At 44.6% G+C, this 17,548-nt stretch overlaps 1 protein-coding gene across 4 annotated transcripts in view; it reads left to right on the top strand.

The window, feature by feature from the left end:
- The first annotated feature begins 797 nt into the window (after positions 1–797).
- The window catches only part of LOC125446539 (butyrophilin subfamily 3 member A1-like), an 85,880-nt gene continuing 69,129 nt past the window's right edge, over positions 798–17,548 (top strand). For all 4 annotated transcript variants that reach the window (XM_059639510.1, XM_048520180.2, XM_059639509.1 and 1 more), the window contains exon 1: positions 798–911. The gene's annotated coding sequence lies outside the window, so the exon portion shown is untranslated. The remainder of the gene's footprint in view (positions 912–17,548) is intronic.

The raw sequence follows: 17,548 nt of genomic DNA, 5'->3' as shown, positions 1-17,548 counted from the left end.
CCTGAACCTCTCAGTCTCTCTGTTCGTCAACACTACCCAAGGCCCTATCGTTAATTGTATAACTCCTGCTCTTTTTTTAACCAAAATGCGACACCTTATTTTAATCCAATTAAACTCCATCTGCTACTCCCTCAGCCCACTGACACAAGTGATCAATGTTTGTTTGTAATGTCAGATAACATTCTTCACTGTTGACTGGATCACCAATTTTGGGGTCCTCCGCTAACATACTAACCCTGCCTCCTCAATTCTTGTCCAAATCTTTTGTAAAAATGACAAAAAAAAATGACCCAACATCGATCACTGTGGAACACTGCTGGTCACAGGCCTCCAGTCTGAAAAACAACCCTCCACCTCCAACCTCTTTCTCCTCCTGTTGAACCATTGGTCATGAGTGGGGAGAGCAGTGAGAAAGGAGAGGAGATTGGAGAGGGGAGGGAGGAATGTGGGAATGGGGGTGGTGAGGAGTAGGGAGGCTGGTGAGTGGGAAAGAGGGGGGCATGGAGAGAGGAGTGAGAGCGAAGTGGGTCAGTTGGTGAGAAGAGAGGAATGTTTGGCATGGGGAGGTTGAGGGAAGTTGGCAGAGGGGAATGTGATGGGAGAGGAGAGGAATGTGGAAAGTGGGCTAAAGGCGGATGAAGTGAGATGGGAGGGACAGGGATTGTGAGGGAATGGAGAGACCCGGTTGCAGCTTTCTGACCCTGAGGGAGAAGAGTTACTTTCTCAAGGCCAGACGCTCCGAGAGCAGCCGAGCACCAAGAATCTGGAAGCGAGGGAGCAGCACTCAGTGAGTGAACTCTGAAAGTGAAAGGTCTCCGTGTGGGAGGAAGCTGCAAACTTCCACTTTACTCTTTACACACCTGTCCGGGAAAAGGCGGAAAATGTTCGATCAGATTGTGGGAAAGTAAGAGGTGAGTCCCAAATCCTCTTTAATTTCAGGAAGGGCTCATTCCCAGTGGGATCGGGTGGATTTTATTCCCGCTGAAAGATCCCAATCAAATCCAAGGAGTTGAACGGGGAGCCGCTGGGGATTGTGCAGTGAAAAGGTGAAACCTTTCTCCAGTGTCTCTGATCAGCTGCACAGAGCCTGGAGCTGGTTCCTGTCAGTATAAGGGATCAGAAGGGAGAGGCAATGTGTAACATTCACCTCTCAGGGTCAGACACAGCGACTGGAAAGGGAGACGGAAGATTGAGGTGAAACTGAGACGCTGGGTGTTTGAAGATAAAGAATCGAGCCCTTTGAATAATTCCGTGTTTCATCTCGGGGAACAACGCTTTAAAGCAGAAAGTTAATGTTCAGCCATTCCTCCATCCACATTGATTGCAGTTTGCTGCTTTGTTTAAGTCGGGTCTTTAAAGAGTATTGATGCACTAACTTTCCCTTCCCCTGTGTAAATATTTAATTTGTACATTTTAGAGAGATGGACAAGGGAAGCGAGGATAATGTGAGGAAAAACACTTTCACACAGCGAGTAGTTCGAGCCTGGAATGTGCTGCCTGGAAATGTGGTGGAGGCAGGCTCAGTTGGGGAATTGGGGAGAGTATGGGATGGTGTTTTGGATGATAATGGTGTGCAGGGATATTGGGAAAAGGCAGGAGATTGGCCCTAGATCATAGACCCAGACACAATGTTGGAGATGGTGCAGGCACGATGGGCAGAATGGCCTCCCTCTGCATCAGCATCATTCTGTGACTGTGTGAAATTTGAGCCGATCTATTCACACAGACCTGTGCTGTATCCAACAAGACCATCTCCGAGAGCCTCCACTTCCTCAGGGATAGCATTGCCCATGTGCGGGTCAGGGGCTGTGGGCACTTGCATCATCTACCTGGTCCAGGAGAAAGGCCTTTGACAGAATCTCCCGCGCTGACAGATTGGACACACTCTGTAACATGGGATTTGGGGGGTGGGGGAAGCTGCACTTGGATAGAACTGTTCCACACAAACAGCAGTGACCCAGTTGCCATCAGTGGGTGGGAATCAGAAAGCTGTCCCAGCCAGGCAGGGCTACCCTCTCTCCCCTGTCCTCCAGGTGTATTGTATGGGGCCTTTTCCTAAATCCCATCACCCCCAGGATAGGGGGAATGTGAGGGGGGATGGTCTCAGGTTGTGGAGGCACTGAGGTCAATATCTCCCTGCACGTAGACCCCATCACTGTCTCCAGCTGGGATTCACTGTCAGTGTGAAGACTGGGTTAATGTCTCTGACCAGTTCAAACTGCCCTCAGGAACCAACATGAATCAGAGTAAGAACGAGGGCCATGTTCTTTGGAAACTGGCGTGAGAGATCCTTGTTCCCTTCATTGTCAGGGGAGACAATTTGGAGTTGAAGGGAATTTTGTTCTGAGAGGCTGTGGTTTGTGCTAAAATTGGAAGGAGTGAGGTGTTCTGGACAAAGAGAAACAGAGTGTGTAGTAAAGTGTTGGAAAAGGTTATATTGTTGGAAAAGGTTATATTGTTGGTAAAGTGTTGGAAAAGGTTATAAGGGATAGGATTTATAATCATCTAGAAAAGAATAAATTGATTAGGGATAGTCAGCACGGTTTTGTGAAGGGAAGGTTGTGCCTCACGAACCTTATTGAGTTCTTTGAGAAGGTGAACAAACAGGTAGATGAGAGTAAACCGGTTGACGTGGTGTATATGGATTTCAGCAAGGCGTTCGATAAGGTTCTTCACAATAGGCTATTGTACAAAATCCGGAGGAATGGAATTGTGGGAGATACAGCAGTTTGGATCGGAAATTGGCTTGCTGAAAGAAGACAGAGGGTGGTAGTTGATGGGAAATGTTCATCCTGGAGACCAGTTACTAGTGGTGTACCGCAAGGGTTGGTGTTGGGTCCACTGCTGTTTGTCATTTTTATAAATGACTTGGATGAGGGCGTAGAAGGATGGGTTAGTAAATTTGCAGACGACACTAAGGTCGGTGGAGTTGTGGATAGTGATGAAGGATGCTGTGGGTTGCAGAGAGACATAGATAAGCTGCAGAGCTGGGCTGAGAGGTGGCAAATGGAGTTTAATGCAGACAAGTGTGAGGTGATGCACTTTGGTAGGAGTAACCGGAAGGCAAAGTACAGGGCTAACGGTAAGATTCTTAGCAGTGTAGTTGAGCAGAGAGATCTCGGTGTCCATGTACACAGATCCTTGAGTGTTGCCACCCAGGTTGACAGGGCTGTTAAGAAGGCATACAGTGTTTTAGCTTTTATTAATAGAGGGATCGCGTTCTGGAACCAAGAGGTTATGGTGAAGCTGTACAAAACTCTGGTGCGGCCACACTTGGAGTATTGTGTACAGTTCTGGTCACCGCATTATAAGAAGGATGTGGAAGCTTTGGAAAGGGTGCAGAGGAGATTTACTGGAATGTTGCCTGGTATGGAGGGAAGGTCTTATGAGGAAAGGCTGAGGGACTTGAGGCTGTTTTCATTAGAGAGAAGAAGGCTGAGAAGTGACTTAATTGAAATGTCTAAAATAACCAGAGGGTGGACAGGGAGAGCCTTTTTCCTGGGATGGTGACGGCGAGCCTGAGGGGGCATAGCTTTAAACTGAGAGCTGGATGATATAGGACAGATATCAGAGCTAGTTTCTTTACTCAGAGATTAGTAAGGGAATGGAATGCTTTGCCTGCAACGGTAATAGATTCACCAACTTTAGGTACATTTAAGTTGTCATTGGACAAGCATATGGACGTACATGGAATAGTGTAGGTTAGATGGGCTTGAGATCAGTATGACAGGTCGGCACAACATCGAGGGCCGAAGGGCCTGTACTGTGCTGTAATGTTTTATGTTCTATGTTCTATGAATGCTCCCTCTCGGTTGTGGGTAAGAAGCTGGTCATTATGTGTGGTGTGCTCTCAGTGTTCCTGCCCTTACAGCAGCTCTGGGCCACTCCTCACTCCCACATCACCGCAATCAGCCAGGCTGTCTTCCTTTCTACTGGGAGGGCAAAGATGGACTGTGTTCCCTGGGTCACAATGTACAAAACTCCAGATAAAGGAGACAGAACATACCTAACATTGACCTCATCCTGATGGTCACCTTTGTGAGTGGCTTCATCAGGCTGTGCTTAGACCCTCAGTACATAAACATTGAGTGTCACTATGTGCTGAGCTTCTCCCTGTCCCCTATGTTGTGAAGGATGGGTCTGCTCACACTATACTTGGTATGTGCCTTATTGCCTGTCCATGTGGAGATAATTATGACCACAATTCCATGAGGAAGTGGCACGCATGTAATTTCCTTGAGGCACTGCGGGCAAAAGATGTTGAATCCTGCCAGATGGTTCCACAAGACCATAAAATGTAAGAGCTGAAGTAAGCCATCCAGCCCATTAATCCTTTTCTGCCATTCAGTTAGACCATTGGTGATCTGATGACCTTCAACTCCAGTTTTCCTGCCTTTTCCCTATAATGCTTGATTCGCTTACTGGTTAAAATTCTACCTTGAATATACTTGAGAACCCAACCTCTTCAGCCCTCAGTGGAAAGAACCTTGCAGATCTTCCATCCCTAAGAGAAGAAATTCCTCCTGATCTCCCTCCTAAGTGGGTGACCCTTACTCTGAGGTTATGCCCTCCAATTGTCTACTCTCTCACAAGTGGCTACAACCTTTTGGCATTTACCTGGCCAAGTTCCCCAAGAATGTTGTCTCATGCTATTCAGTGAGGTTACCCCTTGTTCTTCTAAACTACAATGTGTAGAGACTCAACCCTCTAAACCTCTCCTCATAAAAAAAATCCCTCCATACCTGGAATCACCTCAGTGAATCTTCACTAGATTCCTGAAATGCCAGTGTATCTTTTCTTAGATAAGGAGAATAAAACCAATCACAATTTCTCGGCTTGTTTTAACTACTGCCTTGTATAGTTTCAGCAAGACTTGTGTATTTTTATGCTCAAGTCTCTCTGAAATAAAAGCCTGAATTCCATTTGTCTTCTGAATAAACCTGGATGCTCATTTCTCTTGGTCATTTATGCACTAGGACTCTTTTGGAATACTGTGTGTAATCTGGTCATCCTTCTACAGGAAGAGTGCTGTTAAACTTGAGAGTGTGTGGAAAAGATTTACAAGGATGTGCCAGGACTGGGGCTTGGGATTCTATAGGGGGGTGCAGTTTGAGCCGCTGGGGGAAGCTGTATAGGTTGGAGCATCAGAGACAGAAGAGTGACCTTACAGGGATTTCCAAAATCACAAGGGACTTGTATAGTGACAATAACCAAAGTCTTTTTTTCTAGGATGGGGGAATCCAAAACACAAGGGCAGCAGTTTAAAGCGAGATGGGAAAGATTTAAAAGGGACCTAAATGGTAACATTTTCACTGAGAGAGTTGTGCATGTGTGTAATTACCTGCCAGAGGAAGTGACAGAGACTGGCACAATTACAACATTTAAAAGGCACCAGAGGTATATCCATAGGAAGGCTTCAGAGGGATATGGGCCAAATGCTGGTAAAGTGGACTTGGTCAGATGTCTGCTCGATGCGGGTGAGCAGGACCGAAGAGTATATATCCATATTATACAACTCTGTTACTCCCAAATTCATTTGTGATGTGGCTCTTTGCAGTTTTTTCTACATTTACATAATAGCCAGTTTTTCTGTTCTTCCTGCAAAAATGTATAGACTGATATTTCACCATTTCACATTCCATCTGCCAAGATCTTGTCCACAGGCTTACCCTGTCTGTATCCCTCTGTAGGCTCTGTGTCATCCAAATTGCTCTCAACTATTTTTGTGTCAACCGCAAGCTTATAACATTATGCTCACTTCCATCATCCAAGTCTTTTTATTGTGAATAATTGTGGGCCCCAGTACTAACCTCTGTGGCACTCCACTTGTTACAGGCTGTCATCCTGAAAATGGGATCCCTTATCTCTGTCTTCTTCCAGTTGACCAACCCTCTATTCATGCTAATATTTGGACAGGTTGGGTGAGTGGGCAAATCAGTGGCAGATGCATTATAATTTGGATAAATGTGAGCAAAAACAAGAAGGCAGATTACTATCTGAATGGCTGCAAATTGAGAAAGGAGAGTGTTCAGTGAGACCTGGGTGTCCTTCAGCACCAGTCACTGAAGGGAAGCATGCAGGTGCAGCAGGCGGTAAGGAAGGCAAATGGTATGTTGGCCTTCATTGTGAGAGGTTTCAAGTACAGGAGCAGGGATGTGTTGTTGCAGTTGTACAGGGTGTTAGTGAGACCACAACTAGAATACTGTGTGTAGTTTTGATCTCCTTTTCTGAGGAAAGACACTCTTGCTGTTGAGGGAGTGCAGTGCAGATTTACCGGGCTGATTCCAGGGATGGCAGGTCTGACAAATGACGATGGTTTAGGATGGTTTTTGCTCGAGTTCAGATGAATGAGTGGTGATCTCATAGAGACTTATAAAATTCTAACAGGATTAGACAGGATAGATGCAGGGAGGATGTTCCCAATGGTGGGTGTGATCAGAACCAGGGATCGCAGTATGACAATTTGGGGTAGACCATTTAGCATGGAGATGGGGAGACATTTCTTCATGCAAAGAATGGTGAGTCTATGGCATTCATTACCACAGGAGATAGTTGGTGCCAAAACATTGAATGTATTCAAGAGGCGGCTAGATATCACACTTGGGATCAAGCGTTGTGGGGAGAAAGCAAGATGAGGTTATTGAGTTGGATGATCAGCCATGATCATGATTAATGGCAGAGCAGGCTCAAAGGGTTGAATGGCATCCTCCTGTTCCTATCTTCCATGTTTCTATATACAACCTCCAACATGGACTCTTAACTTGTTAAATAGACTTTTATATATTACCTCATCAAATGCCTTCAGGAAATCCAAGTACATTACACCCACTGCTTCCCCTTTATCTATCTGCTTGTTACCTCTTCAAAGAATTCCTGTATATCTGTCAGGTGTGATTCTTGCTTCATGAAGCCATGCTGATTCTGATTGGTCATACAATGTCTTCCTAAATACTCTGATGTTACATCCTTTCCAATAGCCTTTATATTTATAATAGCCTTTACATTACACATAATAGCTTTCCATAAGCAAATCTTCAGTAAACTGATGGATAATAACATGTGTTTTGATCCCTTCATTTTTGAATAAAAATGTTACTTTGCTACTTTCCACTCCTCTGGCATTTTTCCGAACTAAGGAATTCCTGTACAATATGTATCCTTGATCAGTGTGGCTACTTACTTTAATATCCCAAGATATCAGGGTCATGCTACTTATCAGCTGTTAGCACCATTAGTTTCCTGCTATATCTTTCCTCCAGCGATAGTTGCTACATTTATTTCTTGCTAAACTTTTGTGCCTTGAATATTTGATCATTTTGGAATGTTAATGTTTCCTACTGTGAACGCTGATGCACAGTTTTTATTCAGCTTGTCTGCCATTTCCTAGTTCTCCATAATATTAGCATTATAGAGTCAGAGAGATATACTGCATAGAAACAGACCCGTCAGTCCAAATCATCCATACCAACCAGCTATCTTAATTTAATCTAGTACCATTTGCCAGCATTTGGCCCACACCCCGCTAAACCCTTCCCCTTCATATACCCATCCAGATGCCTTTTAAACGTTCTAATTGTACCACCTCCACCACTTCCTCTGGCAGCTCATTCCACACATGCATGACTCACTGCATGAAAACTTTGCCCCTTAGGTCCCTTTTAAATTTTGCTCCTCTCACCTTAAACCTATGCCCTCTAGTTTTGGTTCCTCATTCCACGGAAAAGATCTTGTCTATTTACCCTAACCATGCCCCTCATGATTTTATAGATCTCTATAAGGTCACCCCTCAGCCTCTGACACTCGAGACAAAATACCTCCAGTATATTTAGCCTCTCCCTTCAGCTAAAATGTTGCAACACTGGCAACATTCTTGGAAATCTTCTTTGAACCCTTTCAAGTTTCACAATATCCTTCCGATAGCAGGGAGATCAGAACTGCACACAGCATTTCAAAAGTGGCCCAACCAATGTCCTGTAAAACCGCAACATGACCTCCCAACTCCTGTAATAAATAGTATCAGAGATGATGGGAACTGCAGATGCTGGAGAATTCCAAGATAATAAAATGTGAGGCTGGGTGAACACAGCAGGCCAAGCAGCATCTCAGGAGCACAAAAGCTGACGTTTCGGGCCTAGACCCTTCATCAGAGAGGGGGATGGGGAGAGGGAACTGGAATAAATAGGGAGAGAGGGGGAGGCGGACCGAAGATGGAGAGTAAAGAAGATAGGTGGAGAGAGTATAGGTGGGGAGGTAGGGAGGGGATAGGTCAGTCCAGGGAAGACGGACAGGGCAAGGAGGTGGGATGAGGTTAGTAGGTAGATGGGGGTGCGGCTTGGGGTGGGAGGAAGGGATGGGTGAGAGGAAGAACCGGTTAGGGAGGCAGAGACAGGTTGGACTGGTTTTGGGATGCAGTGGGTGGGGGGGAAGAGCTGGGGGTTGTGTGGTGCAGTGGGGGGAGGGGACGTACTGGGCTGGTTTAGGGATGCAGTAGGGGAAGGGGAGATTTTGAAACTGGTGAAGTCCACATTGATACCATATGGCTGCAGGGTTCCCAGGCGGAATATGAGTTGCTGTTCCTGCAACCTTCGGGTGGCATCATTGTGGCAGTGCAGGAGGCCCATGATGGACATGTCATCTAGAGAATGGGAGGGGGAGTGGAAATGGTTTGCGACTGGGAGGTGCAGTTGTTTGTTGCGAACTGAGCGGAGGTGTTCTGCAAAGCGGTCCCCAAGCCTCCGTTTGGTTTCCCCAATGTAGAGGAAGCCGCACCGGGTACAGTGGATGCAGTATACCACATTGGCAGATGTGCAGGTGAACCTCTGCTGAATGTGGAATGTCATCTTGGGGCCTGGAATAGGGGTGAGGGAGGAGGTGTGGGGGCAAGTGTAGCATTTCCTGCGGTTGCAGGGGAAGGTGCCGGGTGTGGTGGGGTTGGAGGGCAGTGTGGAGCGAACAAGGGAGTCATGGAGAGAGTGGTCTCTCCGGAAAGCAGACAGGGGTGGGGATGGAAAAATGTCTGGGTGATAAATACACTGACCAATAGGGGGCATGTTTACCAAACACCCTCTTCATTATCTTATCTACCTGTGACTCCACTTTCAAAGAACTATGAACATGCACCCCAGGCTGTCTTTGTTCAGCAACATTCCCCAGAACCTCATCATTAAGCGTGTAAGTCCTGCTCTGATTTACCTCAGCAAAATGCAGCACGTCACATTAATATAAATGAAATTCCATCTGCCACTGTTCGGTACATTGGCTCATTTGGTCAAGATCCTGTTGTACTCATTTGGTTCACCAGTGTCCTTTCAGGAAGGAAACCTGTTCTCCATACCTGGTCTGATCAGATCTTATTCCAGATCAACATGGTTATGGTTAATGTTGGCCCTCTGAAAAAGCTTGAAGCCAATAACTGGGCAATAAAATGTAAGGCTGGATGAACACAGCAGGCCCAGCAGCATCTCAGGAGCACAAAAGCTGACGTTTCGGGCCTAGACCCTTCATCAGAGAGGGGGATGGGGTGAGGGTTCTGAAATAAATAGGGAGAGAGGGGGAGGCGGACCGAAGATGGAGAGAAAAGAAGATAGGTGGAGAGGAGAGTATAGGTGGGGAGGTAGGGAGGGGATAGGTCAGTCCAGGGAAGACGGACAGGTCAAGGATGAGGTTAGTAGGTAGGAGATGGAGGTGCGGCTTGGGGTGGGAGGAAGGGATGGGTGAGAGGAAGAACAGGTTAGGGAGGCAGAGACAGGTTGGACTGGTTTTGGGATGCAGTGGGTGGAGGGGAAGAGCTGGGCTGGTTGTGTGGTGCAGTGGGGGGAGGGGACGAACTGGGCTGGTTTTTAACTGGGCTGGTTTTGGGATGCATCCCAAAACCAGCCCAGTTCGTCCCCTCCCCTGACTGCACCACACAACCAGCCCAGCTCTTCCCCTCCACCCACTGCATCCCAAAACCAGTCGAACCTGTCTCTGCCTCCCTAACCTGTTCTTCCTCTCACCCATCCCTTCCTCCCACCCCAAGCCGCACCTCCATCTCCTACCTACTAACCTCATCCCACCTCCTTGACCTGTCCGTCTTCCCTGGACTGACCTATCCCCTCCCTACCTCCCCACCTATACTCTCCTCTCCACCTATCTTCTATTCTCTCCATCTTCGGTCTGCCTCCCCCTCCCTATTTATTCCAGAACCCTCACCCCATCCCCCTCTCTGATGAAGGGTCCAGGCCCGAAATGTCAGCTTTTGTGCTCCTGAGATGCTGCTGGGCCTGCTGTGTTCATCCAGCCTAACATTTTATTGCCTTGGATTCTCCAGCATCTGCAGTTCCTATTATCACTGAAGCCAATAACTGTTTTGTTCTACTTTCTCAATGGCAGTTAAAGCTAGGCAGTAAATGTTGACCTTGGCAGCAACACTCACATCCCATAAAGAAATAAAACAGCGTCTACAGGCAGTTTCAGCTTTTCACCAGCACATTCAGTGTTTTATGTTATCAGCTGAACAATTGGGCTGCTTTTGAGATGTTTCGTAGCAAAAAAGTAATTTCATGTTTGGAAATCAATGGTCGTCAAGAAGTTCATAGAGTGGTTACAGTACAAGTGAAGGCCATTCAGTTATTCCAGTCTGTACAAGCTCTCTACAATAATAATTTGCTTAGCTCCACTCCCTGATCTTTGCCCATGTCCAGGTACTTTATTTGAATTCTGTTGCTTATCTAATTGCTTTTTACAGCCATCTCAAATCGTGCATTCCAGATCCAGCTGGCAGAAACTGTGGGTGTGATTTCGCCAAGTACCATACAGCTACCTGTCAGTTCCCTCTCTAGTTCAGTCCTCACTGTCACAAGTTGCCTGCCTCTCCCTCTGAACTAATGAGCAGCACAAGCAAGTTAGCACAAAGTGAGTGAGCACTAAGGAAATAAAGTAACAGCCATGAGGTACATCGCATGTAGATGCAGGAGATGTGTGTATGCTTGTATGCAAGTGACCTGGCAGAAGCGTGCAAGTGACAAATGTCTGCATTGAACCATGTACCATGTGGCCATTCAACAAGTTTGGTTATAATCTCTTGAAATTTTGACTGCACTTTTGGGATGTTTGCCATCCATACCCAGCAATTGTACCCCTTCTTTGAAGACGTTAATGCATTTCAGGAATAGGAATGGTCATTCAACTTTGAAAGCCCTTGCTCCAGCCTGTAAAACTTATATTTCCAATGACTCAAGTGTGTTCCAGCCCTTAGCTAATGTTGTATTTCTGCTGCCCTCTCATTACTTAATGGTTTGTCCGTGCAATGGCCGGAGTGGGAGGGATGATAGAGAGTGAGGTGTCAGTGTCTAGGCCAGCAGACCTATCATCCATCTCTGGAGGATGGAGAAGCTGGTGACAAGCTAACTCCTTGGGGAGCAGCCACACCCACAATGCTGTTTCGGAGGAAATTCCTAGGTGTTACCCCAATGAAAGTGAATTAACAGTGAAATAGTTTATCATCAGAATAGTTTGTGGCCTGGAGGACACCTTGGAAGCCATCATATTTTCAAATTTTCTGAGAAGAACGTTATTAATTTTTTAAGTCATTGTTTGAAAGTGGATAGACCGATCAGGTGTGTTATCCCCACCTGCCTCCAAGTGACCTCATTAAAAATATCAACTTTGTTGTTCCTTCACAAATCCATACTTTCTCTTTATTCCGCTATTCCTGCACAATGGCCGTGAATTCTTCACCCAGACGCAAGAACCATACCTTCTAAATATTCTGTATTTTCGATTATGGATTCATATGGGAAAAAAATTGTGTTTTAAAATCAAGGACTTTCGAAGGATTGTTGCATATCTTAAAAGCAAGGAAAGTGGAACTCATTATAAGTACAATTTAAACAGCCACATGTTCAAGCAGAACTAGAAGCCAAGTTTGCAGATGAACTGTCGCCAATGGTTTTGGCTGAATGGAGCTTTGGCTGACGAATGGCTGATTGGTCTGTGACAAGTGAGTTATCAAGGACAAAGGCCTTCTGCCTTTCAATGGCCAGGATAGCTGAACAGCTTGGGTGATGTGAATGAAGTGGCAGAAACAATTGGATTTTTGTAAGAGCAGGAGCTGTCTCTTTTCTCTGCTGCAAAAACCACCAGAAGCCTGAAGAAAGCTGGTTTGTTTTCTCGTCACTGGTTGCTGTAAGCTGTGGCTCTTAACCATTCAGTCAGGGACTTACATGAGAGTGAACCAGCCACCCTATATCTTCTGCAAATAAATGAAGGTATTTGGAGAAGGAGAATCAAGGAGCAGCATGCCCTGACAAGTTGAAAGTACCACCTCAGTGGGTTCTGTGAAGTAGGACCGTTGAACTGTATTCCCAGGCCTACAGTCCATCCGTAATACTCATGTTTTATTTTGATGTCTATCCGTCTGAATGTGTCTACAGAGAGAGTTTTATAAGGAGGTTACAGTTTTATCAAAAAGAGTTACATACAGATAGTGAAGGTTCATAATTGCTTAACTGTAGCTACAATTTATTGTTTGTAAGAAATAGTAATTCCTGTTAATTACAGAAAGCTGGCCCATTCTATTTGCCAACCTGCACCTAAAAGACAGATAAACAGATGAAATTTGTGTACTTTTATAAAATACTTAACTTTGTGATAACTGTAGAAATAGCAGGACTTGATGTCTAGCTCAATACACAGTGAGGTGTAACACAGATTGTTCCAGTAATGTTACAACAGTGGCATACAACCGAGTATGTGGAAAATTGCTCAGGTATATTCCATCCACTAAAAAGCATTACAAATCCAACCAGCTGATAACTGCACCATCAGTCTACTCTCAGTCTTCAGTAAAGTGATAGAATGTGTCATCAACAGTGCTATCAAGCAGCACCTTCTCAGCCATAACATGCTCAGTGATGCCCAGTTTGGGTTCCACCATCATCACTCAGTTCCTGACCTCAGGGCAAACTCTCCAATTGTTAGAATCATACTTGGCACATCATAAGATAGTTGTCAGAGGATCAGTCATCTCAGCTCAGGAGTCCCTCAGGGTAGTGTTCTAGACCAGTCATCTACAGCTGCTTCATCAATGGCCTTCCCTCCATCATAAGGCCAGAAGACGGATGGTCTCCAGTGATTGCATAATGTTCAGCTCCGTTCATTACTCCTCAGATACTGAAGCAATCCATGTTCATATGCAACAAGATGTGGACAATATCCAATCTAGGCTGATAAGTGGCATGCAACATAGTGTTACCGTCACTGAATGCTCCGCTATCAACATCTTTGGGATTGCCATTGACCAGAAAATCAACTGCACTCGTCATATAAACACAGTGGCTACAAGAACAGGCCAGAGGCTTGAAATACTATAGCAAGTACTTTTCAAACACCTTCATTGGTCAGAGCATTGTGTGTAAGAGTTGGGACGTCATGTTGAAGCTGTACAGGGCATTGGTGAGGCCACTTTTGTGCAGTTCTGGTAGCCATGCTAAAGGAAGGATATTATTAAATTGGAAAGAGTGCAGAAAAGATTTACAAGAATCTTACAGGTACAGCAGGTTTCAGTTATATGGAGAGGCTGGATCGGCTGAGACTTTTCCATGGGACGTTGAGAAGTGACCTTTTAGACGTTTATAAAATCATGAGGGGCATAAATTAGTTGAATACCAAAGGTCTTTTCCCTGGCATAGGGGATTTCAAAACAAGAGGGCATAGGTTTAAGGTGAGAGGGAAAAGATATAAAAGCGATCTAAGGGGCAATATGTTTACAAAGAGGGTGGCACATGTGTGGAAAGAGCTTCTAGAGGAAGTGATAGAGTCTGGTATAATTACAACATGTAAAAGACCTTTGGAAAGGTACATGAATCAGAAAGGTTTAGAGGGGTAAGGGTCAACCACAGGCACATGGGACTAGTTTAGTTTAGGAAACCTGGTCAGCATGGGCAAGTTGGACCAAAGGATCTTTTTACATGCTGTATGACTCTATGACTTCTGACTTCCAAAGCCTGTCCACCACCTACAAAGCACAAGTCAGGAGTGCGATAGAATACTCTCCAGCAGGCTGAATGGGTGCAGCTCCGACAACACTCAAGAATTTCCACCTGGAACTCTGAAAACTGAATTTAAGATGTTTACAAGTTATTGGCATTTCCTCTAAGATTTAAAAAAGGATCCTTCTCAGTGAAAACTTAATGCACTACATTGTTTCCTATCTATGCTTGTGAACATTTGGATAACAAGCATGCTTACATTAGACACTTATTTATTGACTATATTTCTGCCTTAAACACCATAATTCCAAGCAAACTCATCTCCAAACTCCATACTTAGGACTTTGCTCCCTCCTCTGTAACTAGATCCTCAGCTTCATGACCCATAGACCACAATCAATACCTCCTCCACATTAATCTTCAAAACTGGTGCCCTGCAAGGCTGCATACTCAGTCCCTTGTTATACTCCTTACACACTCCCAACTGTGTGACCAAATTCTGCTCTAACTCCATTCACGTTTCCTGATAACTCTTACCAATTTTTATAAATGCACCAGTGAAAGCATTCTACCTGGGTACATAACAGCTTAGCATGGTAACTACTCAGGCCAAGATCACAAGAAATTACAGAGAATTTCTTGTAATCCTTAATTTAGGAGAGGAGATGGCCTAGTGGTATTATCACTGGACTGTTACTCCAGATACCCAGGCAATGATCCGGAGAACTGGTTTGAATCCAGCCATGGCAGATGTTGGAATTTGAATTCAATAAATATCTGGAATTAAGGGTCTAATGATGGCCATAAATCCATTGCTGACTGTCACTAATGCCCTTTAGAGAAGGTCTACATATGACTCAAGACCCACAGCAATGTGGTTGACTCTTAGTTGCCCTCTGGGAAATTAGAATGAACAATAAATGCCTGGCAAGTGATGCCCTTATGCCTGAATAAGTAAATTAAAACATCCCAGTCCATCATGTAAATCAACCCTCTATCCAATGATTTCATCTCTACTTCCCGCTACCTTGGCAAAGCAGCCAACACAATTAAAGACCCCTCTCTCCCCAATTATACTCTCTTCCATCAGGCAAAAGATACAAAAACATGTACCAACACATTCAAGAACAGTTTCTTCCTCGCTGGTATCAAACTTTTGAATAACCTCTCAAATATTGAAGTTGATATCTCTCTGCATCTTCTCCGTAGCTGTAACACTAAATTCTGCTTTCTGTTCTATTACCCTGATGTACTTATGTATGGTATGATCTGCCTGGATAGCATGCAAAACAATACTTTTCCCTGTATCTCATTTACGTGTGATAACAATAAATCAAATCAATCAAACACTCTCAGAAGGCACACAAATTCCAATGACATGACAGGAGTTATTTCTCTTTGACTGTTTCACTTTGATTGTTTAAAAAAGCCTAAATTACTCATAAATTACTCATGCACACATCAAAACCCACATGACACTTGGTCAAAATCGAAAAACAAAAGATGTGAAAATACATATAAATTACACACTTCTGGCACCTCCTGAGCTTCCCAGTGTGGTGCCATTTTAAAGGCTAGCTGAGTGACAGGTCAAGCACTGCCAGGAAGGAGCTTGCCTTCACAGTGCACTGTGGGAAGGGAATGGCAAATGAACCCTACTAAAGGTAATTTGGTGACATGCCGACACTCATTGTTAGTACAGTGTATGTTTGTAACTGTGTTGCTATCTAAGAAGCATGCTACACAGGTTTCTGTACTTTGTGTCATCTCATCTGAGAAGCCTGACTAAGGGAGTGCTATTCCTTCCATAATATCCAGGATAGCCTAACATCTTCACATTGTTCAATGTGGGAGCGGTAAACACTGAAAATCCATCAGTTGGTTAAAAATGTTCAATGTTGTTCATAAACAGCAAAAACAAAGTCAAAAAATGCTGCATTTGTTTCTGGGAACAGGCAGTGAATGCTTGCCTTTTGACCAACAACAAATTTGTTGTCAATCAGTGCTTGTGACCCCCCAGGCCTCTTGATGGTTTGGGATAGGCAGTAAAAGCTAGTCTAACCAGCATTGCTCACTTTCCTTGAATAATAAAAAAGGCCTGGCCAATCTCAATTCACAGCAAATCTGACCCTGACCTCAACTTGTTTTTCATGTCAGCTCATTAAAGCCCTTAGCTCCTCTGTATTTCAAAAATCTATCAACACGCTCTTTACATACTTTCAGTGATCACGCCACAACTCTGAACTTTGAATTTCCAGATGCTCACTATCCTCTCAGGAAGAAATTCATTTTTCTCAGTTTAAAACGAGTATCCCCTTGTGCTATGTAATGTACCAGATCAATCCCTCTCAAAATATGTCAAGGAGATAGCCTAGACCTTTTTTTTATTTTAAAGACAAATGTCAGGTGTTGCATTCCGGATGCAATTCGATTGGTTGAACTACTCGGCTTTTAGCAAAACACACTTTATTCCTAAACTACCGTTAAAATACAACAAGAAAAATAAATGAAAGAATTGCTTTAACTGTAACTCCATCAAAATTCTCAACAAAATAGTAGGCCAGTTAACTACTACTGATGACCTGTTCCAGTATAGCAGCCTCCTACAAACACTTTTGGCAAAGGCAAAATAGACAGGAGAACTTGGAAACACAAACCAAGCAGTAAAGAGAGAACAGCAGCTTTTGAATAGGGAGAGCTATGACTTTCAAAATCCTAGCTTCCCCAGCTGAAAAACAAAACCTTGAGCCTGTGCGTTGTTCACAGAATCCAAGCAGTGTGGAAACAGGCCATTCAGCTCAACAAGTCCACACCACCCCACCGACTCACTCCCCTACGTCTGACACACCTAACCTAAACATCTCTGGACACTACGAGCAATTTAGCATGGCCAATCCACCTACCCTACACACTTTGGACTGTAGGAGGAAACCGGAGACATGGACGAAATGCACACAGTCATGGGGAGAATGTGCAAACTCCACACAGACAGTCACCCAAGGATGGAATCGTATCCAGGATCCTGGTCCTATGAGGCAGCAGTGCCAGCTACTGAGCTACTGTGTTGCCCTTCATTTGTCTTAAAAAATACAGAAAGCTAGATAAATTGTTGGGCTCAGAGTAAACAAACTGGCTCCAAGTTTACTGCAAGATAATAAAATGTGAGGCTGGATGAACACAGCAGGCCAAGCAGCATCTCAGGAGCACAAAAGCTGACGTTTCCGAAACGTCAGCTTTTGTGCTCCTGAAATGCTGCTTGGCCTGCTGTGTTCATCCAGCCTCACATTTTATTATCTTGGAATTCTCCAGCATCTGCAGTTCCCATTATCTCCAAGTTTACTGCACTTGCTTTCAAAAGAAAAATGACAAAACAAATACTTCTTATAGGCACATCTTGTAACAGTGATAAGTACTACAGATATCCTCACTCAGAGATAGTAGGAACTGCCGATGCTGGAGTCTGAGATAACAAGATAGCAAGATAACAAGGAGACCGCTTTGTGGAACACCTACACTCAGTTCGTGACAAACGATTGCACCTCCAGTCGAGAACCACTTCAACTCCCCCTCCCACTCCT

The sequence above is a fragment of the Stegostoma tigrinum genome, chromosome 34 (assembly GCF_030684315.1).
Source record: "Stegostoma tigrinum isolate sSteTig4 chromosome 34, sSteTig4.hap1, whole genome shotgun sequence".
In the NCBI taxonomy this organism is placed as follows: Eukaryota; Metazoa; Chordata; class Chondrichthyes; order Orectolobiformes; family Stegostomatidae; genus Stegostoma; species Stegostoma tigrinum.
The sequence above is the reverse complement of the archived record's forward strand: the minus strand, read 5'-3'. Positions and strand labels throughout refer to the sequence as shown.